At 39.9% G+C, this 24605-nt stretch overlaps 1 pseudogene; it reads left to right on the top strand.

The window, feature by feature from the left end:
* LOC114262059 (protein NRT1/ PTR FAMILY 3.1-like) overlaps nt 1–24605 on the top strand; it is a 31774-nt pseudogene that overhangs the window by 6071 nt on the left and 1098 nt on the right.

The following is a 24605-nucleotide window of genomic DNA, read 5'->3' as shown; positions in this document are numbered from 1 at the left end:
TTTTTGTTAGATTTTAAAACTGTGGTTTATTATGAATATTTAGTGTCACATTTTGTTAGATTTTTTATCATCAGAAATGATTTTTGTTAGATTTTTGCTTCATTTTGTTTATTAAAACTGTGATTTTAAAACTGTGGTTTATTTTGTTAGATTTTAAAACTGTGCTTCATCTAAAAATTGTGATTTTAAAACTCCAATAAACTTTTTGTTAGATTTTATTATGATTCTAAGAGTTAGATTTTAAAGTAGGGCGACAGAAAAAAAAAAAGGGGTTTATTATGAATATTCAGTGATCAGCCTTTTTTACAGTTATTAATCACCTATTTTCATGAACTAAAATTTTACATTTACCACCAAAAATTGAGAGGAGTTCGATTCTTCTTTAAAAATATTAAGCATGAATTGAACCAAGACTACAGTTTTGTTATTTCCAAGGAGAAAATATATAAATAAATAAAATGATTTTCTCTTCATATAGCATTGATATTTGAATTCTCTAGCATACCATCTCCATTCATATATCATTTTTTAAAGATATTAATGTGGTTTACGTCTCTGTTACAAAAAATTGTGGTGTCTAGAAGCCTAAAAGGACTTGGTGATTTTGCTTCTACTGAAAGTTATTATTAATTGTTGTCTCATTCATGCCATGGTCTATATATCTATTGAACTACTTTTATATACAATTCATCTAGAAGGATGACCAAATTTGCTCACGTTAGCTTTACAATTAGTCTATTAACTAAATTAATTTGGTCAATTGTTTATTTTATCATTATTTTGTTATTTGCTAATACAAGTTGTATGTAGTGTTGGCAAATGAAGATGTAGAGATGTGGGCGTGGTGGGTCAACCCAAGAGATGGTAAGGAACTAGGAAGATTCATAGTTAGAGAGAGAGAGAGGGAAAGAGAGAGAGAGGGAGAGAGATAGAGAGAGTAAGAGAGTAAATATTGGGGAAGGGGGTGTGGGTGTGGAGTAAGATTAACTATAGTGTGTATGTGTTGTATCATGTATGAGTTGTGGGCTATGTATGTGAGGTGGGAGGCCACAAGTGAGCAAGTTGATGGGGTTCACATGAGTGTGGACTGTATTTTAGAAAGTTCATCCCCCCCATGGGCTTTAGCTGCTTTTGCTGACCACCAACATGGCCTCTCTTTCTCTCTTTGAGCCCAAAATAACACTTTTGGGCATATTTGTAGTTTAACACTTTTGTCAGCTAATGAGTAATTTGTTGTAATTATATTTTTGTCTAGGGCATATTTGTTGTGAATATGACTAATTTCGCCATTCTTTCTCTATCTGCCTCCCTCATAATCCTATATCATTATAACCCTTACATTTGTTGTAATTATATTTTTTCCTAGGGCATATTTGTTTTGCATGTGAGATGTATATCTCCCAGGAAGTTTGCCTAAAGCAAATTAATGGTGGGAAACACATATGCATGTGGAAAATGACTGACATTTAAATATATTTATATATATTGTTGAGAAGATTACAAAAGAAGTAAAGTGTGCATTTGAGGGAAGTACAGATGATGGATAAGAATTGGATTGATTTGCCAAATAGGATGTCAATGGAATACATTAATGGGATTGATCAATTCCTTGTGTTTTCCTACACCAATAGGGTTGAAGGTTCGATGATTAGTTGTCCGTGTAGGAAATGTGAGAATCGATACCATCTTGGACAAGAGGGTGTACGGGAGCATCTGATTTTGAATGATTTTTTAAAAAAGTACAAACATTGGATTAATCATGGGGAATCTTACGTATCTCTGCCTGATAATCGAGAGAATGAAACATTGGCTAATTTAGACATTGGAGACGATATGGTTGGAATGATACAAGGGGCTATGAGAAATCCACATGTCGGTACAAGTGTTGAGGGTAATGAACCACAGGGGCCTGATCCCCATGTATCTGAACCCCAGCTCGGTCCAAATGTAGAGACTGCAAAGTATTTCAAGCTTCTTCAAGATGCACAAAGTGAATTCTATCCGGGTTGTCAGAAGTTCACATCTTTGTCATTTATTGTTCGACTTCTATATCTGAAGGTGGTTAATCAGTGGACAGACAAGTCTGTTGACATGTTGCTTGAGTTATTGAATGAGGCATTCCCGTTGGGTGTGAAACTCCCAGACTCATATTATAAAGCTCAAAGGGTCACAACAGATTTGGGCTTCATGTATGAGACGTGGGAGGCATGCCCCAATAGTTGTATGTTGTTTTGAAATGAGGACGTCAATCTTGATAAATGTGTCATATGCAATAGTTCAAGATGGAAATCAAATGGTGATGGTGGTTCAAATGGTCCTAACAACGGTGGCAGACGAATAGCTGCAAAACAAATTAGGTATTTTCCTTTAAAGCCAAGGTTGCAGAGGTTGTTTATGTTATCCAAGATGGCTAAGTTAACGAGATGGCATGCAGAGGAACGAATTGATGACGGTGTCTTTAGGCATCCTGCAGACTCCCTTGCATGGAAAGATTTTGACCGTCGGAATATTGACTTTAGTAATGATTGCCGAAGTGTAAGGCTTGGCTTAGCATCTGATGGTTTTAACCCATTCAAGACGATGAACATAGTTCATAGTACTTGGCCTGTTGTACTCATTCCATACAACTTGCCACCATGGATGTGCATGAAACAACTATTTCTAATTTTATCTGTGCTTATTGATGGCCCGAAAGGACCTGGTGACAAGATTGATGTGTATATGTAACCATTGATTGAGAAGTTGAAAGAACTATGGAATGACGGTGTCTCCACATTTGATGCATCAATAAATCAAATGTTTCAAATGCATGCAGCTTTACTGTGGACAATTAGTGATTTTCCTGCATATGTAAACTTGTCAAGATGGAGCACTAAAGGCGAATATGCATGTCCTTGTTGCAATAAGGAAATTACATCCTGTTGGTTGAAGCATAGTAGAAAACAATCATACTTGGGTCATCGCAGATTTTTACCTAGTGGCCATAAATTTCGAAAGGATAAAGTATCATTTGATGGTAGTCAGGAAGTCAAATTCAAACCAAAATTGTTGTCTGGAACTGAGATGCTGGTACAATTAGAATCTGAGGGTATTTTAACCCAATACAAGAGGGATGACCTTAAGGAGAGCCATAAGAGACAAGTAGAGAAGGAGAAAGCTAGACATCGCACCCATAGCTGGAAGAAAAAGAGTATCTTTTATGAACTGCCATATTGGGAGCACAATCTAATAAGACACAACCTTGATGTGATGCATATAGAGAATAATGTTTGTGACAATGTGTTATGGACAATATTAGGCGTTGCAGGAAAATCGAAGGATGGTGTTAATGCTCGGCGTGATTTACAAGAAATGAATATTAGAAAATCCCTACATTTACAGTTAAGAGGGTCGAATAAAGCTTATTTACCACCAGCACAATTCACGATGACCAAGGATGAGAAAGATTTGTTCTTGAAAGTATTGAAGGAAGTTACAGTTCCCGACGGATATTCATCCAATATATCGCGTCGCGTGCGCTTACTTGATAGAAGTATTGGGGGTCTTAAGAGCCACGATAGTCATATTCTGATGCAACAACTAATTCTATTGGCTATTCGAAGATCGTTACCGAAGAATGAAATTGAACTTTTGATTGAATTGAGCAATTTCTTTAGACATTTGTGTTCTAAAGTGAATCGTGCGAGGGATTCACAATATATTCAAGATCGTATCGCCATAACACTTTGTCATCTAGAGAAAATAATTTCTCCTACTTTTTTTGATATAATGGAGCACTTGCCTATACATCTAACTGACGAAGCATTATTAGGTGGAGCGATTCAGTTTCGATGGATGTATCCAATTGAAAGGTATCTTCTTACTTTGAAGTAATATGTGCGTAATAGAGCTCATCCAGAAGGTTCAATTGCTAAAGGATATCTTATGGAAGAATGCATGAATTTTTGTGCAACATATCTCAATGATGTGGAAACCAAATCTAATCGACCCGTGAGGAACTACAGTGGTGACAATAATCTGGGTCGTTCTGTTGGTGAAAGCACAAGCTTTTATCTTGATAATACTTTTTGGGTACAAACTCATCGGTATGTCTTATTCAATACAAGTGCGGTTCAACCATTCATAAAGTAAGTTATGTCACTCACTCAATATTTTATTACGTTTCATTGAATTTTGAACCAATTTTTTTTTTTTTGGATAAAATTTCCATCTACATAGCAAACACCTTGAAATACTTAAGGTCAAAATGCCTCGTATTGACGATCATCAGCTTCGGCGTGAACATTTTGAAACTTTTCACATTTGGTTCAAGGAACATGTATGTATTTAAATCTACAGATTCCATTTACCTAAATCGAACTATATTTTAAATTTTACAATTTTTTTTTTTTAAATAGGTTCAAACTTTGCGAAGAACTAGTGACGTCACATTTTCTGAAGAGATTATTGTATTGGCAAATGGTTCTCATAACCTGGCAAAGAGGTTCAATGGGTATATAATGAATAGGTTTTGGTATCGAGTAAAGGTCATGGATAACCGTCGAGCCACACAAAATTGTGGTGTAGCTTTGAAGGCAGATACCATAAATTATGCTAGTCGGAAAAACAAGAATCCTCGTGTCGGGTTTGTGTACTATTATGGACAATTGACAGATATTGTTGACATTGGATATTCCAATGAGAAAAAGCATGTGTTGTTTAAGTGTGATTGGATTGACAACATTCATGGGAAGATACAAGATGTCTTCAATTTCACGTTGCTCAACTTCAATCATTTGTTGTAGCGAGATGATAGAATTACCAATGAACCTTTCATCTTGGCATCCCAAGCAGAGCAAGTTTGGTATGTTACAGACCCGTTAGAACCAGACTGGCAAGTAATGGTGAAGATGTCTCAAAGAGGTTTATTTGATATGAATTCGACTGATCCAGAAATCGAGCCATCTATGAGCCAACAATTAGAAGAAAACATAATGCTCCGTGATGAAGAAGTTGGTTGGATGAGGGAAGCCGCAGAAGGAGAAACACTTGATGTGAAAATAGACTGATATTTAATAAACATCAATAATAGAATTAAGGCCAAGGTTGCAGTTAATGTTTAGTTTCTTAATTTACTTTGTCTTTGTAATTGTATTAGTACAGTTAATGTCATATTATAGTTGACTCAAAACCATTCTCTATGTTTCTAATGTCAATTAATGTCACGGCACTTGCATATTATTATGACAAGGAAGAGGAAGCTTGATCATCCCCTATGCATGATGTTCGATGTGGTACGTAAGAGGACATTAGGGGCACCACCATTAGAGGAGGCATCACATGGACCACCATCAGAGGGGCCATTAGTGCCACAACTATCTGACCAGCCACCGCAACGACCACTATTAGTGGCACCACCATTAGAGGAGGCATCACAGGGAGCACCATTAGTGCCACCGCATCGACCACCATCAGTGGCACCACAACAACTACCATCTACTCAGCCTCCACGCCTACCATTGGTGTGTCCACCATCAGTGGCACCACCATTAGAGGAGGCATCACAGCGAGCACCATCAGAGGGGCCATTAGTGCCACCGCATCGACCACCATTAGTGGCACCATAGCAGCTATCATCTACTCAGCGTCCAAGCCTACCATCGGTGTGTTCACTATCAGTGGCACCACAACAGCTATCATCCCGACTAGAGTCATCGGTTTATGAGCCATCCGAACGTATTTAAATTTTTTTTGATTTGTATGAAATTGATTTAAATATATATTTATTTGTTCTCATTACATATAACTTGTTTATTCTCATTGTATTTTTCAGACCCTTCGACTTCTTCACAGCCCACCTAAGGTATAAGAATTTGATTTGCATTGACATTATTTAAATTTGCATTTGTTTATTATCACTGCATATTGTTTATTCTTATTGTATCTCGCAGGTCATGTTAGTTCTTCATCAACCTCGAGTAGGCATGGTAGAGGATGTCCCAAGGGCATTAGGGAGTGGGGTACTGGTACAAAGTTGGACATACAATTTGATGAAAATTACTGTCCAATAGGGGATAACGTGTCTAAGTTAACTACTCAACTTGGCATTATTATGTGGAATGGTAACATTGTTCCTCTTACTTTTCTTGACTGGAACACTGTGCCTGATGATATTCTTGATGCTATCTGGAAGGATGTGAACGTAAAAGTATATTTTTGTCCAAAAGTTTAAATTCTAAAATTGTGTTAATATTATTTAAACTTTGAAATGGTGTTTTATAGGACAATTGGAATATATGTCCAGTGGAGTACAAGGCAATCTGCATAAAAAACTGCAACAACATATGGAAGGATCACAAGAATAAGATTAAGACTAAGTATTTCAACCTTAGAAGTTCTGACCCTAATCTGAAGGATGATGTTCCTTTGCATATTGTGCCAAGCCAGTGGGAAGAACTTGTGGAGTATTAGCGTACTTCCGATGTTGAGGTATACAAATAAGTTATATGTATGATATGCAAACATACAAATCATATTTATATACTTACATTTGTTGAACCTGCTATAGAAAATTGCAACTAGGAATGCTAAAAATCGACAAGCTCACGGCATCGCTCATACCACAGGGCGTACTACTATCGCTCAGATACGGCATGAGGTTTATATTTTATTGTTTTATTTTTGTGTATAAATAAACATTGTATATTTGCAAATTATTTGGATTCTAATTTTCATATTTCTAAAAAAATGTAGATGACCAATAAAGGGAAGTCTACTGATAAGATGAATGTTTGACTTATGACACGTAGAGCAGATGACCCAGAGATTATCCGACCTTTGTAGTTTCCAAACACCTTTCATTGTATTTAAAGTTTATTTTTTTATTTTTTGTGTGTCAACCATCTAAATTTGGCATATACTTGTATGTCTTATTCAATACAGGATGAGTTTAATCGTCAAATCTCTATACTACCTGAGGATTGTCGGACTTTGGAGGCTAGGAATGCCATTTTCCATGAGTTGATAGGTCATGGCGGACATGGATATTGTCGCACATGCGGGAGAACTGTGACTCGGAGAGCGGTGTATAAAGATGGTTCTGGGCCATCACAGTCAACACCCCAGCCATCGACTATTGTTCAGATCACCTAGCAGGTTCTTGCGGAGCTAAGAGATGAGTTGAGGGAGGAGCTGGGGGAGGAGATGCGAGCAGACTTCTCTACACATTTACAGTGGATGAGAGCTGAGATGATGGACTTTGTGTCACAAGGGGCGAGTGTGGATCCCAACAGACAGGTTCGATATAAATTAAATTGTTTGATAATGAAATTTTCACACAACAATATGTATAAAATTCGAATATGATTAACACATTATGCATTGACTATCATAGGTTCGATATGCATCGAGTGGCTACCGGGCATTTAGAGAATCTGCAGAAGACAAGAATCCATATACAACACCACCAAAAGATCAGGTATAAAATGTATCTCTGCATTCTAAGCTAAAATGTATCTTTGCATTCTTTTCATTCTAAGCTAAGAGACTTGTGGGAGAAGACGGGACTGAAATCGGGTTCCTGGATTGGGAGTTAGAGCCGGATTTCACTTTAGACAAACTAGTTCCTTAAGAAACTTGAATTCGAGGTGTTGACACCCAAAAATCACCAAACGACATCGGTTGAGCATGAAACTTGGCATACACGACTGCCTAGGCACGAGAGACTCGTGGGAGAAGACGGGGCTCGAATCGGGTTCCCTGTTTGGGAGTTAGAGTCGGATATCACTCTAGGCAAACTAGTTTCTTAAAAAACATGAATTCGAAGTGTTGACGCCCCAAAATCACCAAACGGCATCGATTTAGCACGAAATTTGGCACACACAACAGCCTAGGCACAAGAGACTTGTGGAAGAAGACAGGGCTCGAATCAAGTTCCCGGTTTGGGAGTTAGAGTTGGATATCACTCTAGGCAAACTAGTTCCTTAAGAAACTTAAATTCGTGGTGTTGATGGCCCAAAATCACCAAACGATGTCGGTTTAGCACAAAACTTGGCACACATGACCGCTTAGGCACAAGAGACTTGTGGGAGAAGATGGGACTTGATTTAGGTTCCCCGTTTGGGAGTTAGAGTAAGATATCACTCTAGGCAAACTAGTTCCTTAAGAAACTTGAATTCGAGGTGTTGATGCCCAAAAATCACCAAACGACGTCGGATGGGCACGAAACTTGGTACACACGACCGCCTAGGAACGAGAGACTTGTGGGAGAAGACAGGGCTCGAATCGGGCTCCCGGTTTTGGAGTTATAGTCGGACATCACTCTAAGCAAACTAGTTCCTTAAGAAACTTGAATTCGAGGTGTTGAAGCCCCAAAATCACCAAACGGGGTCGGATCGGCACGAAACTTGGCACACACGACCGCCTAGGCACGAGAGCCTTGTGGAAGAAGATGGGGCTCAAATCGGGTTCCCGGTTTGGGAGTTAGAGTCGAATATCACTCTAGGCAAACTAGCTCCTTAAGAAACTTGAATTCTAGGTGTTGGCGCCCCAAAATAACCAAACGGCGTCGGATTGGCACGAAACTTGGCACACACGACCGCCTAGGCACGAGATACTTGTGGGAGAAGACGGGGCTCGAATCGGGTTCCTGGTTTGGGAGTTAGAGTCAGATATCACTCTAGGCAAACTAGTTCTTTAAGAAACTTGAATTCGAGGTGTTGACGCCCCAAAATCACCAAATGATGTGCACAAAACTTGGCACACATGACCGCCTAGGCATATGAGACTTGTGGGAGAAGATGGGGCTCGAATCGGGTTTCCGATTGGGAGTTAGAGCTAGATTTCGGTCTAGGCAAACTAGTTCCTTAAGAAATATGAATTCAAGGTGTTGACGCCCAAAAAGCACCAAATGGGGCCAGATTGGCCCGAAACATGGCACACACGACCACCTAGGTATGAGAGACTTGTGGAAGAAGACGAGGCTCGAATCGGGTTCCCGGTTTGGGAGTTAGAGTCAGATATCACTCTAGGCAAACTAGTTCTTTAAGAAACTTGAATTCGAGGTGTTGACACCCCAAAATCACCAAACGGGGTCAGATTGGCACGAAACTTGGCACACATGACCGCCTAGGAATGAGAGACTTGTGGGAGAGGATAGGGCTCGAATCGGGTTCCTGGTTTGGGAGTTAGAGCTGGATATCACTCTAGGCAAACTAGTTTCTTAAGAAACTTGAATTCGAGGTGTTGACGCCCCAAAATCACCAAACGACATTGGTTTATCACGAAACTTGTCACACATGACCGCCTAGGCACGAGAGACTTGTAGAAGAAGACGGGGCTCGAATCGGGCTCCCGGTTTGGGAGTTAGAGCCGAATTTCGGTCTAGGCAAACTAGTTCCTTAAGAAACTTGAATTCGAGGTGTTGACGCCCCAAATCACCAAACGGCGTCAGTTTAGAACGAAACTTGGTACACATGACCACCTAGGCACCAGAAACTTGTGCGAGAATACGGGACTCGAATCGGGTTCCCGGTTTGGGAGTTAGGGTCGGATATCACTCTAGGCAAACTAGTTCCTTAAGAAACTTGAATTCGAGGCGTTGACTCCCAAAAGTCACCAAACAACATCGGTTTAGCACGACACTTGGCACACATGACCGCTTAGGCATGAGAGAGTTGTGGGAGAAGGCGGGGCTCGAATCGGGCTCCCGGTTTGGGAGTTAGAGTCAGATATCACTTTAGGCAAACTAATTCTTTAAGAAACTTGAATTCGAGGTGTTGACACCCCAAAATCACCAAACGGCGTCGGTTTAGCATGAAACTTGGCACAAACAACCGCCTAGATAGGAGAGACTTGTCGGAGAAGACGGTGCTCGAATCGGGTTCCCGGTTTGGAAGTTAGAGTCGGATATCACTCTAGGCAAACTAGTTCCTTAAGAAACTTGAATTTGAGGTGTTGACGCCCCCAAATCACCAAACATCGTCGATTTTGCACGAAACTTGGCACACACAACTGTCTAGGCATGAGAGACTTGTGGGAGAAGACAGGCCTCGAATCAGGTTCCCCCGTTTGGGAGTTAGAGTTGAATATTACTCTAGGCAAACTAGTTCCTTAAGAAACTTGAATTTGAGGTGTTGACGCCCCAAAATCACCAAACGGGATCGGATTGACACGAAATTTGGCACACAAGGCCGTCTAGGCACGAGAGACTTCTAGGAGAAGACGGGGCTTGAATCGGGTTTTCAGTTTGGGAGTTAGGGCCGGATTTCTGTCTAACCAAAATTATTTACTTAACTATCTTTGTAATTATATAGTAGTTAATTTTTTATGTTTTTTTGTAATTAAAATATTAACACATAATTATATTGTCATTAATTATTTTTATTTTTTATTTTTTATTTTCAGATATTTCCTGAGTAGCATATTGCTTCTTGTGGAATGCAGGCGTGTGAAGATTGCTACTAGCTTTTGTTTTTGAAACCCACGGAAGAATCATGACGAAACTTTTGTTTTTGATTTACGTTAGTTAGATTTGTAAACAACATTATGTATGTATTGTGCAACATTATGTAGTGGGATAATTTTGGTGACGTGTTGTTATAAATGTAAGAATATTTTAATTATGGATGAATTTTTATTTATATAGTAGAATTTTTATATTATTATGTAATTATCTGTTTCTTTTTTAGTTATTTTTCATTTAATACAGGTAATTTTCATATTTTTAATAATTTTATTGCAGTTTTTTTTTTGAAAGGGCACCACAATCTAAAAAAAAAATTAGAACCAAATTTTTTGCAACGGCAGTAATGCTATCGCAAAAGATATTGGCATTAATTGAAACGAAAGACCTTTAGCGATGGTATTCTTTGCCATCGCACATAATATTTTAGCGACGGCATAATGTGCTGTCTCGAATAACCCTTTAGCGACGATATTTTTGCCATCGCAAATAACCCTTTTAGCAACGGCAACACAGTGCCGTCTAAAAAAATCTCAGATTTCCACGCATTAATGCCGACAGCATTTTGCCGTCGCAAAAAGGCATTTTTGTCGTCGCAAAAAAAAAAAGACGACGACGTTATACCGTCACTAAAACCTTTTAGCAAACCCCTTTGTTGTGACCCCCCACTTGCCGTCGCTAAAAGCCAGTTGTCATCGCAAAAAAGCTTTTGAGACAGCGTTTTGGGTATCTGCGACGGTATTTTGCCGTCGTAAAAAAGTAATTTTTTTGTAGTGTTTATTTGTTTAGATTTTGTATATGTTGAAATAAAAATTCCATTCATTATCTGTTGAAATTTACTAAACATATTTTTCTTATCTGTTTAATTTTTACTCCCAGATCCACTTTCTCTTTCATCTCCCATATTTGTTCTCAGTGATTTGAATGTCTAGCCACTTGTTTACAACTTATCAAAGAAGAAGATTCTAAGAAATCCAAGAAATTTGAGAACATATCTAAGATTTGTTTGTCTCTTTCTTTTATTTATTTTTTTATTTTTTTATTTCATATATGGAAGAGCCTCAAAAAAGAAAGAGTTCATATTTTCATATGTAGATGGTTATGATATGAAGATTTTGATTATCATCAAACATTCCCAATGCTTAACGACATGCCTAACAACCTCATGATACATAATAAGTTTGCCATACTCATAAAAACATATTCATACATATACACACACACACACACACACACACATATATATATATATATATATATATATATTTGATCTAGCAATTAAGTTCAACAAATGATGGGCGATTGAACCATGGGCGATTGTATTCCCTCCATAGACTGCTACATCTGTTCGATCGACTGAACCATCCAAGATCTGTAACGCATCGGGCATTAGTGTTCCCCCAAGCACAACTCTATTAATTGGCTACCATTGTTAGCGGCGAATGATCACACCTTCAACTCTACCATCCATCTTCATTCAAGTAAGGCTATTAGTACACTTTCTGATCTTTCTTTTTTCATCTGGGTTTTGTGATTTGGGGGAAATGTAGAGCAGGAGCTGGTTCTGTTCTTCCCAATAATAAGTTTTCGCACTTCACTTGTTTGACAATTTGCCTCAGTGAAAATGTAATGGAAAAAAAAAAAGGAAATGGAGGTTGGATTTCGATAGTGAGGTGGAGGGAAGGAGATGGAGATCAAGGCAAGGATGTTAAGCATGGACTGTTGTAGACCACCTGAACTCCGCTCCGCGTGCGAGGGCACGAATTGTAGTTCTAGCTACTACAGTTCGGACTCCTGTCACGGTTCTGAATCTAATCTCACAAAGTGTAATGTAAGACTGATAAATCACCAAAGAGTCCAAATCCGACAAATCATTTTTGGAAAATCGATTTTAATCAAGAAGTGCCAAACATTGACTGCTTCGCCAGATTTCAGAGTCGCCACCTAAATGTTTTATTTTGGGAAATTTAAGAAACCCTGACTCGTGCCTAAGGCCACGTGTCCATCATCACCAAAGTTGCCTCGGCTCGGGAACTTGGGTATGATGGGTGAAGGTCATCAAAAGATCGGCCTCTATTAATATGATATGTTGGTTTTATAAACACACGTGTTCTTATTCCGGTTACTAATCTAGAATTACTATGTGATGCGCACAGCATACAAGTATAAACTCAATCACGCAGATTGGAACAAAACAACTCATGTTTGTGTTACTCGCAAGTAGGCTAAAGCGCGGATTTGCCACTCTCAAGTGGGCTTAGAAAACATGTTGATTTGCTACTTCAAGTGGGCTTTAAAACTCACAATCATCGAGTTGTTCCAATCCAAGGAATCAAGCCTTCACCCACAGGCATTTATGCAGTTAATAATTAAGCAGTTAGCCTCATGGCAAGCATGCTATCATAGCAGTCACTTACTCACATGCAAGGATACTAAAGCATAAAAGCTTACCTAGTACTCTGAGCCAAAACAGAAGCTAGTTAGTAATCATGCATGATCCTAGCTATGTTAAGAATGCCTAATGAAACACATGCAAAATGCAACTAAGATAGGCTCGGCTATTCTAAGATGTCATGTGAATGCAACTTGATAATATGTATGCAAATTGATATTGAAATATAATGCAGTTTGTATGATGCGCCGAGCCCGGTGCATGCAAGACAAATGAATGATGCAAACATGCAAAGCATAAGGTATACTAACTGAAATATGCCCTAAACTAACCATCAAAAGCGGATAAGTAAAAGGGAGAAAGAATAGGGTTGGAATACATTCACACACATACGCACACTTATTACAACATTTTCCCTCTCGACGGAAGGTTCAAATAATAAGCTAACTAGCTAATCTAAGCTACTTAATTACAAACCGAAACTAATTAACTAACAAGCCAATTAATTATTACAATCCAAATTGAAACAAATAACTATGCCAAACTAATTAAAATATTACAAAACAAATCAAATGACTAGTTTACACGAACTGATCATAAATAAAGAAATGGCCTCGCGGGCAAGGAAGAGATGCATGCTCGGTCGGTTTCGCTCAGAAATCCACTGTCGTGCCTCATGATGCCTCTGTTTGCACTCTTTTGTACTTCTGAAAATTGTGCCAATTTTCAATATGCTTCTGATCCACCTTAGGAACATTCTGAGGGGTGGTCGGCCAATAGCAATGACCATCGGCTAGAGTTTATGGCTATCGGCCAATTTTGATAGCCGATCGGCAGCCTTTGAGGGCCAGTCGGCCACTGCTTCCTGCGAATTCTCCTTTTTGCTGCAACAGAGCACTAACAGAGGCATGGCAGTGTATTTACAAGAAAATGTGTGTGCAACCACAGTCCTTATCATATCCCAAGCTCAAAGGAGTGTAGTGCTCGGCTCTTGAGTCATCAATCACGCATCTCAATGTATGATGGCCAAAAAGGCCGAGTTGCACAAATCAATGTCAATGAATGCACACAAATAACACATAAGACTCGATGAACCTCCACCTTATCATACATGATCAAAGGTGTCGGTGACCTAAGGAATGAGGCACGTTTCATCACTATGAGTATGAAACGTCCCTTGTTCCTTGTGTTTGGATTGGCGTCCAACCCAAACACAATGTAACACACAATATGCTAACACAATACAATGCAACAATATGCAAGCAACAATGCAATGCAACAACATGCAAACAACATGAACATGGCAAGGGCTATGTAATGCAATACTCAATGGACCAAACCAACCTCAGACAAGCCTTATGCATGCCAAGACAATGGCCAAAACATGTTGAAAATGAAGTCTAAAAGCAAATACAAGCATGCATTCACATTGGTTCACAAACAAGGCGTGAAGACAACAACTCTCAAACATATTGAAGGAGTGGAAAATGTGAGAGTGTGGAAATGAAATAGGCTCTGAAATCATGTAAGGAATGATGCCAAATCATGCACATAATACAAGCATAGCATGCTAGGAGGCTCAAAGCTTAAGGCTAGCAAAGGGACTTGCACCATGGCCATATCAATTGAGCCCTAAAGGGCCAAGGTGACTCAAAACAGTCCCAAGGCAAGTCAAAACAAGGCCAAAACATGCATGGAATAGAGCTAACACATGTTAGAATAGGAGGCATAAAACATGACGCATGCAAGGCCAATGAGTGAGATTACACTACACCTACCAAAACCAAACATGAGATGACTCCACCAACCAAAAATAGAGTTATGGCATGGCAAAATAAGACCAAATACAAACTGAAATGGTAACCCAAAAGCCTAGGCAAGATGGCATACACATTGGCTCATGTTTAAGGCATAAAGCACAAACCCTCCAAAGCATTGAAAGAGTAAAAGATTAGAGAGTGTGACCACACTACACACACTAAAATCACATACCAAATGATGCTAAATCATGCTAATAGCCCAAGCAATGCATGCTAATGACATTGAAACTCAAAGCTAGTGAGCGAGATTGCACCATGGCTATACAAAGCAAGGCATGCATGACCAAAACAACTTCAAACAGAGCTTAAGGATGGAAAAAAATGAGTAAAAGCTTGCGGGAGTGGAGCCAAAAAACACACTGAAAAGATAGTTCAAAGCATGATGCATGTTAAGGCTATAGGGAGGATTACACTACAAGTGCAAGGAGCATGCACGAGGTAATCAAACCAAGCCAAAACAGAGCTATATCATGTTGAAATAAGGCCTAAGGCATGCTGAGATGGAGCCAAAACATGCTAGAAAGACATGCTACTTTGTAAAGCTACAAGTAGGATTAAACTACAAGTATAAGAAGCATGCAAGAGGTGACCAAGACAGGCAAAAATAGAGTCATGGCAGGTCTAAAGGGTCACAAAAAAGTGCTCAAACAAAACCTTAAGAAGATAGGACTACATGCTCTTTTGGTGAGCCACTAACACAAGTAAACAAGAGAAGAGGAGGGAGGACAACCCCCTCCTATTTTGGGCTTCAAAACCACATTTCTACCACTGAAAATCCACTAGATTTTAGTGGTGAAGAGGCCAAACAAAGGTGATCCAAAGGCCTAAAAGAGATGGCTCAAAACAAAGCCAAATAAGGTACAAAAGGGGGTAGACCACCCCCAACACCAAAGAGGCCTCAAACAAACACTTTTAATACCTAAAGATGAAGCTTTTTACAGTTGAAAGTTAAGCCAAAAGAAGCATGCAAATAGGGCCAAATAAGCTATGAAAACATAGCTTTAAAGAGGTAAGAGACTCACCCTTCAAGAACCTCTTTACAACAGCAACTTCAGAGGCAAAAACCAAGCTTAAACCACTCAAATGCAACCTCCAAAAACCTCAGCTCAATAGTGAAGGTGTGAGGAATGGAGCACTCTAACCACGCTGAGACCATGAGAAGAGGTCCTGAGACGATGCGATGGATGTAAAGAGTGTGATGAGATTGTTTGTTAGATGCCTAGGAAATGCAGTAAACAAACAAAGCGTCACTTTAAAAAGTACCTCATGGGGTGAGTGGCGATGAACTGCTCTACTCTAACTGAGATCTCCCTCTTGTGTTCTTTGAACTTACCTTCAACTCATAGTTCAAAGGCCCTCAAATGCCGACGAGGGGTAACCTCTACATATAGAAGCCACGAATGCCACTTTTCTTCCTGATCATATTCACAACTTTCCCTATTCTCTAACGGGGTGACAGACTAGGTTAGTACAGTATCCAGAATTGAGGTGCACACATGCTACCTCAACCTATGGGGCTTCTATACAGATTTCAAGTCGGGGATACACCCCTGGGTATTTAAACCAGACTTTAGCCTCAGAAATTCCAAACCTTTGTGTTCTAGGCATCACCATTCGAACTCCAGTTTCCACCGTCGTAGTTGGTCTCCTAGGAACTCATTGCAAATACAGCCAAGACGCCTCTGGCAGGGAATGATGCTCATGGAGAGTACTTTGATCGCCATTCTAACTTTAAAGGAACTTGAGATCAGGGTATACTCATTCTCCAAAGAAATGATAAGGCCTGAAAAGGTACCTCCGGAATGCAATCCCAGAAATGCTGAAGTTGAAACAAACTCAAATGCTCCAATTTTCCCTCTTTTCTTTCGCTTTGCAGTCCGGAACCTACGTAACTTCAGATAGGTCTTTGTTCCACTGTTCTCTCTTTTGATTGGGGTTAGACCCTGCAGTTTTATGAAAGAAGGATCCCTGTTTTGCACACCATGTTGGAAATGACATAACACTTTGAGCACAAAACGATTTATTTTTGAAATTGAAACCAAAAATGAGTTTTTAACTGGGTATTGAGCCTACGATTGACCATAGTACACCATGACTCAACAAAGGGAAAAAAAAGTAAAAACAATCTAACACATCTATTTACACTCACAACGACTCAAAACAAGAATCAAGACAAACAAAAACAATAAACATAACACTCGGATGTTTTCCACTAGTGGGAGACCTCTCAATCCACGAGGAGCCCACTGCACCGCTAGGTATTGTTTCCCATCCTTTCTTATTTGTGATTCTCACATCACTTTGGCACTCAATCTCTATTTTCCCTAAAAATCCCTTTCCTTACTTTTTCTCTCAACACACATCTTTCTATTCTTTAATCTCTCTTATTTTTTATCCCTTCCCAGGTGTGGTTGATGGATAAGTTGGAAATTATGGACCTTATAAGGGGAGTCGAATATTCTGCTCTATTTCTAGTTCGTGCTTCGCGCTTGGCTCGATACCTTGTTGCTTGGAGGATGAGAGAATTTTTGGCCTCTGCTGTTAGCTTCAGTTGTGCCCTTTTTGGTGAGTACGTTGACAATAGGGAAAAGACAAAAAAGCTGACTTGACTGTGCCTCTAGTTCATCATTTTGACCATTTTTTTATTTTGGGCTTTCCGTTAAAACAATTTTGACCAACATGAGAGTTAGATTAACATGCTTGTTCGACTTTCTGCTTTGAAATCATGTAAGTCAGCTATGAACACTGAAAATTTTCCTTTTTTCGGGTCCAAGAAATGGTTTAGTTTTGGAAAAATAGAATAATTTTTGAGAAAATTAGTCAACCTCATTAAAACTCCTCAAAAATTGTTTTCACAAATGGCCACTGCTCAATCAACGTGGAACTAACTCTTGAAATGCAGAACCTCAGATTTGAACTTGAATTGTCTTGCAACTAAATCTTCTAACGGGATAGGACACCCAATTTTGAACAAAGATGAGCTGATTGGACCTGGATAGGATAGCCGAGTTGAACAAGGATAAGCTAATCAACATGGATGAGACAAGCAGGTTGAAAATGGTTTGGGCCAAACTTTAGGATGAAATTGCCTACGTATCCCAAAGATGGGAATCAGGCCTAACGTAGTTCCGGGGGTTAACGTGCACTCGGGTATTAACACTCTCCTTCTGCGCTCTAACTTTTTCCAAGGCCACCCTTTCAGGTTTTCAATCTTGGAAGCTCTATTTTTTCTTTTCATTTTACTTTTCTCCTTTTTCATTTTTCTTTTTCTGCTTTTTTCATTTTTGTTTTTTTTTCTTTTTTTCTTTGTTTTCATTTTTTCACTTTTGTTCTTTTTTCTTTTTCTTGCTCTAACTTTTGCCCGGGTTGCCCTTCCAGGTTTTAGGCCTAGTGAGCCTCTCAAGGATAAAAAAGTTCAATTTGTCCATGTTGATTGGCTGTAGGATCTCTATGCCATCTAGATCCACGAGAATGGCTGCTATTCGGTGATGATGTAGGAGCCCATTCAATGGGGTCTGAATTTGCCCCCGATGTTTGTGGATAGGAACTCAATTGTCCTTTCAGCAATAATTTTCTTCTTTCAGATTACAGGATTTGGCTTTTTTGCCGATCTTCATTGGTTTGAGATGACCCATTTTTGAATTTCGTTCACATCTGATGTTTTTTGCCCCTAGTTCAAGGGCTGCTTCTAATCTAGCTATGCAAGCTTCTTTTGATGATATCTTACCTTCTTGCCCCTAGGTCAAGGGCTGCTTCAAATCCGGCCGTGCAAGCCTCCTTTGATGACATATGACCTTGTTGCCCCTAGTTCAAGGGCTGATTCAAATCTGGCCATGCAAGCCTCATATTTTGGTTGATCGTTGAACATTCTGAATCAAAGTTCCAGGTTTTGAAAGCAAAAGGGGTCGAGTCTTGAGGCTGGGAGTGATCCTATGCTGTACAATCTCAAGATCAATTCCAAGCACATTTTCATAGGACTACGCAAAATGTTTTTTGAAATCTTTTAATAAAGCAACTAGTCGCTCGTGCTCTTCTGAAGACAATGTAGAACCAATCTAGATCAAGCCAGGATCCTTCTCAGTACTCACATTAACATATATGATTTCATTCATTAAGGGCTTAGCAGCCCTCTCTTCCTCTCAGTTGATTAATTTTTTTGCAAATCCAAAGGAATTCCTTCCTCTTTGTTTTCAGCACAGTGTTGGTGTAGACACCCCATTTTTGACCGTCCTCAAGATTTGGACGTCATTGTTTGCGCACGTGATGATTGTGCTTGTTTGTGTTCGTTTTAAGCGCCCGAAGTCCTCGGCGAAATGCCCTGTCTTTGAGCCTTTAGACCTTGTTCTTTCTCTACCTTGTTTTGGACCAAAACTTGGTGTCTGGACCTATTGATGACCTATTGGCCACCCCCCAAGGCTGTCCACCATGGATTGTGCCTGTCAGCCATGGATGTGGCCGGTTGGCTACCAGTGGTGGCCGACGGCCACCAGTCTCTTTTTCCAAATATTTGTTGCCAGCTGTGCTAGCTGTAGCTCACTGAGCTGCATCTTCATACACGTGTATGGTATGATGTATCTAAGCTCAAACCTTGTTTTTCTATATATAGGGGGTGCCTCTCCCATTTTGAGAGGTTAGACATTTTAGACCAAAAATCTCTCTCTCTCTCTCTCTCTTTAGAATTCTCTCTCTCTCTCTCTCTTTCTCTCTTGTTATTTTGTGCCTTAAAGTCTAGTTTCTCTACACTTTTGCACATCAACCCTCAATCAAACTTGGACACCTTGGAGCTATGGTCTCTTGGAGTCTTGTTTGTGCTCTAGAAGAAGGTTTAAGCTAGGATTGTTGCGTAATTTGTGCTTGAGCTTCAAGAGGTAGTTTACTTGTTTAGTATACTTGCTTTGAATACTTGTTTTGCCAGCCTTTTGTATTGTTTTTGGGCTGGTTTTCAAGTATAAAAAAATCATTTTTTTGAGGATTAATATTATGGTTTGAGGCTATCTTGTGTTAAGGGGTAATCCACTATTCTTATTGCTTAATTGTTTAGACTTTTACACCATTTTTCATCACATTCAAATCAAACTTTTTGGGCCTTTTGACCACTGAAATTCAGAGGTTTTTAGTGACAAAAACCTTTTTTTGAAGTCCAAAATTGGAGGGGTTAGCCCCTCCCCTCCCCTCCTTGTGTCTTGCTTGCATGCCTAGTTAGGCTCACATGTTAGCATGTTTTTCTAGCCTAACTTAGCTTTAGTCCAGCATGTTTTTGCCTCTGTTTTGACCTACTTTAGCTTTATTTTGGGATATTTGGGTCATTTGAGCTTTGTTTTGTATAGTTGTGGTGTAATTTCCTTCACTAGCTTAGTGTTTCTAGGCTTTGAGCATCATTTGTGTGTCTTGGTTGCATGTTTTAATGCTTTTTTATGCCTAATTCTAGCACTTAACATCTATGCAACCTCCCTCTTTGCTTCACTTTTTCATTTGTTTGAGGCTTGTTTCAACCTTAGGGTTATTTAAGCTTGAGGTTGAGGCTCATGATTAATGGTTAATCCTCTTTTGAGGGTTCATTACCAATGGCATGAAGCTTCCCTCATGCCTTGAACTACCCCTTGGTTGACACTTCTTTCACTTTAGAAGACACTCACCAATGAACTAATCGATTAAAGAATGAATCGGTAATTTAAAAGGAGTAAACAAAATGAACAAGTAAAAGAAACAAGATAAGCATCTTTCATGTTGCATTGCATGTGTTCGAATCGGACGTTAATTCGAACACGAGGAAAATGGGACATTTCATACTCAAAGTGATGAAATGTGCCACTTTCCTTGATCACCATCACCATTGATCATGCATGATAGGGTAGTGGTCTTTTGAGTCTTGTTTGCACTCATTAAGCTTGTACAAGCTTGGTTCTTTGGCCATCATGCATGGAAATTGCTTGATTGGTGGTTTGAGAGCCAAGAGTTACACTCCTTTGAGCTTGTTTGATGATAAGGAGTGTAACAATACACACAAACCTGTGAGAATACACTATTTTGCTCTGTCTGCTCTCTGTTGCAGCAAAAAGAGGAGTTCGTGTCATCAGTGGCCTACCGACCACCACCAGTAGCCAACAGGCCCCCTGTCGGCCACCAATGAAAATTGCACAGTGTGTTCCTGAGGTGGAACAAAGGTGTTCTGGAAGTTGGCAAAATTTTCAGTGTTCAAATGTGCAAACAGAGGCTCGCAGTAACAAAATGGTGGCTTTCGGGGTGGAGGAACCGAGCATGCATGCATCCCTCGTTTCCTGAGGCCATTTAGTTGCTTTGCTTAGTTAATTAGTCGTAGCTAATTAATTAGTTTAATTGCTTTGTATTTAATTAGCTTAGTATTTAGCTAATTACTTCGATTTGTAATATTTAATTAGCTTAGAATAAGTTAGTTAATTTGTTTCAATTATTGTAATAATTAGTTAGCTTAATTAGCGTAGCTTGTTGGTCAACGTTTATTCATTCGGACCCTCCCTCACAAGGGCATAATGTTGTAATAAGTGTGCGTGTGTATGTGTATGTCTTCTAACCTCACGTCTTTTTCCCTCTTATTTAATCGCTTTTGATGGTTAGATTAGGGATCATATTTCAATTAGCATACCTTATGCTCACATGCTTGCATCCATTCATTTGTCTTGCATGCACCAAGGCTTGGCGCATCATTCAAACCACATCGTCATTTCAAATACTTCTTTGAATACGTGTTTAATTGCATGTTGTTCAAATCAATCCATATGCCATATTAGTAGCCGAGCCTATTAATTGCATCATTGCATGTGTTGCATTAGTCATTTAACATAGTTAGGATCATGCATTTTTCTAACTAGTTTTTATTTTGGCTCAGAGTACTCGGTAAGCTTTCACACTTTAGCATACTTGCATGAGTGTGATTGGCATATTGCCATGTTTCGCATGCTTTCCATGAGGCTATGTGCTTAAATGCTAAACTGCATGAATGCCTGTGGATGAACGCTTGTTGTTTGAATTGGAATGATTCAACGAATGTGTGTTTTAAAGCCCACTTTATTGAGTGGCAAATCATTTTTTAAGCCCACTATGTTTGGTGGCAAATCCGCATCTTTAAGCCCACTTGAGGGTGGCAAATTCAAACCATTTTCACAACCAAACATGAGTTGAATTGTTCCAAGTCGTGCGACTAGTCTATACTTGTATCACATAGTAAAGTTAGCTAATAACCGGAATAAGAATGCATAATGTTTATAAAATGCATATCATGATTAGTAGAGGCCGATCTTTTGATCGGGCGAGCGAGGGTGCTCAATTTAGGACCTTCCCCTCTCGTACCTAAGTTCCCGAGCCAAGGAAACTTTAGTGATAACGGACACGTGGCCTTTGGCATGAGTCGGGGTTTCCTAAATTTCTCCAAAAACAAAATATTTAGGTGGCGACTCTGTATTTGGTAAAGTAGTCCAATTTTGGCACTTTTTGATTCAAAATCAATTTTCCAAAATAATTTGTCGGATTTGGACGCTTTGGTAATTATCAGTTTCGCATTGCACTTGTGAGACTAGATTCAGAACCGCTGGACTTCGAACTGTGAGGCCTTTCTTTTCAAACCTTTCTGAAAGGCGGGGCAAAAGAAAAAGGCGAGTCCACAGTTTTTGGTGACTCCACTAGGGATTTAGAGAACTTGACTCGAACTCATGCTATGTTGTTTTATTTACACTTATGTGTTTATTTGCATTTTCATTTGCATTGGTGTGCCTAAGTCTCTGAGTTTGCCATCTGCTATTCCTGAACGGTTTGCCAGAGGCTTGCTTGGAAGAGCTTACCAAAAGGCTGACTGGTTGTGGGCTCTACCATGATGGGAACACAACCCTTGGATCTAAACTACCACTGTACCGTTTAATCCTCATTTCATTTCTCGGTGTTAAGTGTGAGAGGTATATTAGGTGGTCTTGCCGAGGTACCCTTTTTGACCAATCAGCCTAGTTGCATATCGGAGAACCATAGAGACTGTTCCAAACTAGGGCAGGTTGCTTACCCGAATGCAAGAATTGAATGAAACCGCTTGTTTGCGTAGCGAACCCCTAGCTCCTGACAAAACTAGGATAGGGTAACCTTATGCCATCATAGGGATGTTTTGGCTCTCACTTGCTTAGTACGTGCTTTTAGAGTGAAACTCTGCAGGAATGTATGTGTCAATTGCAAGTCTGAGCATCAGTTTGAGGGTATCAGTTTTAGGGCAAAAATTTGGGTCAGAAATCAGTATTTGAGTACAGTTATCCAACTTACGATTGCAACCGTGTGTTGTTTCTATCTGAGCCGAGGTATTGTGCGGTTTCTGATTTTTGTTTCTTTTTGCTTTATTTTCTTTTTGCAAGGTAGTTTTTTACCATTGCTTCAGACAAGTCTGTTACCCCCCCAGCACTCTAGACCCGAGTTAGAAGGATTTGCAGATATGGGGATCTAGTTAGGGGATAGCCAGTGTTTGTATCACCCCAGCCGGTTACTAGACGGAGGAGGATTTGGCAGAATTTGCCAAATCAACAGTCACCCTTTACCTCACATGTGTTCAACCAAGCCCAATCATCTGCTTCTACTCCAGACAGAGAGTACACCAGTTCCAATAGTTCAAAATCCTTTAGTAGATATGGAAGATATGCTTCAACAACTTCAACAAACTATCAAGGCTATGCTGCTAGATACTGCCCGCCAAGCGGAAGTCACCGCCTACCAAGTAGAAATTGCAGCCCAACAGGCTGAGTTTATCGCTAGGCTACAGCAACAACAGCTGCAGCAAGTAGCAGCCTCTACATCCCATCCACCTCCTGCAAATATTCCATTACCCGGAGCTACTGCTTCCACAGCTAATGTCCAGGAAAATGCAGGCATCCTAGTGGATCCGATTCCACCACAGACCTCCAAAGCACCAATATACCAAACGGAGGCCCCCTTTGAGTTTGAGGTCGACCCTACTACATTAAAAGTAAGCAAGCTAAAAAAGCTCTTTAAACGAGCACAAGGCGTGAATTCGATTCCTAACATAGAGGATGGCTATACTGATTCGGCAGTGACATTGCCAGATAGATTCAAGATGCCGCATATAAACCGTTTTGACGGTTCTAGGGATTCTATGGTCCATTTACGGCTATGCTCTAACATCCTATGACCTATGGGTCTCACCAGATTACAGAAGCTGTCGCTCTTTGGCCGGACCCTGTCAGGTATAGCGGCCATCTGGTATGCCAAACTTGAAGATTCTGTGAAGAGAAACTGGGAGGAAATGGCTAAGGCCTTCATAGCACAGTACTCTTATAATAATCAGATCGAGGTCACTACTCGTGATCTCGAAGCAACTCGCTAGGAGCCGAAGGAGGGCTTCTCTGATTTTGTAACTCGGAGGAGGGCCAAGGCCTCCATAATGACCATCCGACTGGTAGAAAAGGACTAGATCAGAATGGTGGTCCGTAACCTGCAACCAAGACTGCTACAGAAGATGATAGTCTTACCTCTGTCTATTTTTTTTGACCTCTACGAAATAGGGGTGCAGATAGAAGATGCAATGAAGCATGGCCTGATAGACCACGAGAAAGAGCAGCCCAGGAGGGCTTTCACGCACAGTTCCAATGCGACTACAAGTGGTAGTGCAGCTGCAAGGCCTTCCAATGTGGGTATGGTCACCACCACACCGAAAACTTCTAACCCCTTTGCTGGTACATTTGATACAACATCACAAACCTCGAAACACCAACCCCAAGGCCAGAAGGTTTTCACCCCACTCTACATGTCTCTATCTGCAGCCTTGAGAATCCTGATCAGAAAAGGGCATCTGAAGTCGTTAGAACAATGCCCATTGCCCAATCCTCTCCCTTCTGCATACAATCCGACCAAATACTGCGCCTTCTACCAACAACATGGTCATGATACTGATCAATGCTTCAGATTGCGTCATGAGATTCAAGATCTC

Source organism: Camellia sinensis, chromosome 12 (genome assembly GCF_055761805.1).
Source record: "Camellia sinensis isolate YWXY chromosome 12, ASM5576180v1, whole genome shotgun sequence".
In the NCBI taxonomy this organism is placed as follows: Eukaryota; Viridiplantae; Streptophyta; class Magnoliopsida; order Ericales; family Theaceae; genus Camellia; species Camellia sinensis.
The sequence above is the reverse complement of the archived record's forward strand: the minus strand, read 5'-3'. Positions and strand labels throughout refer to the sequence as shown.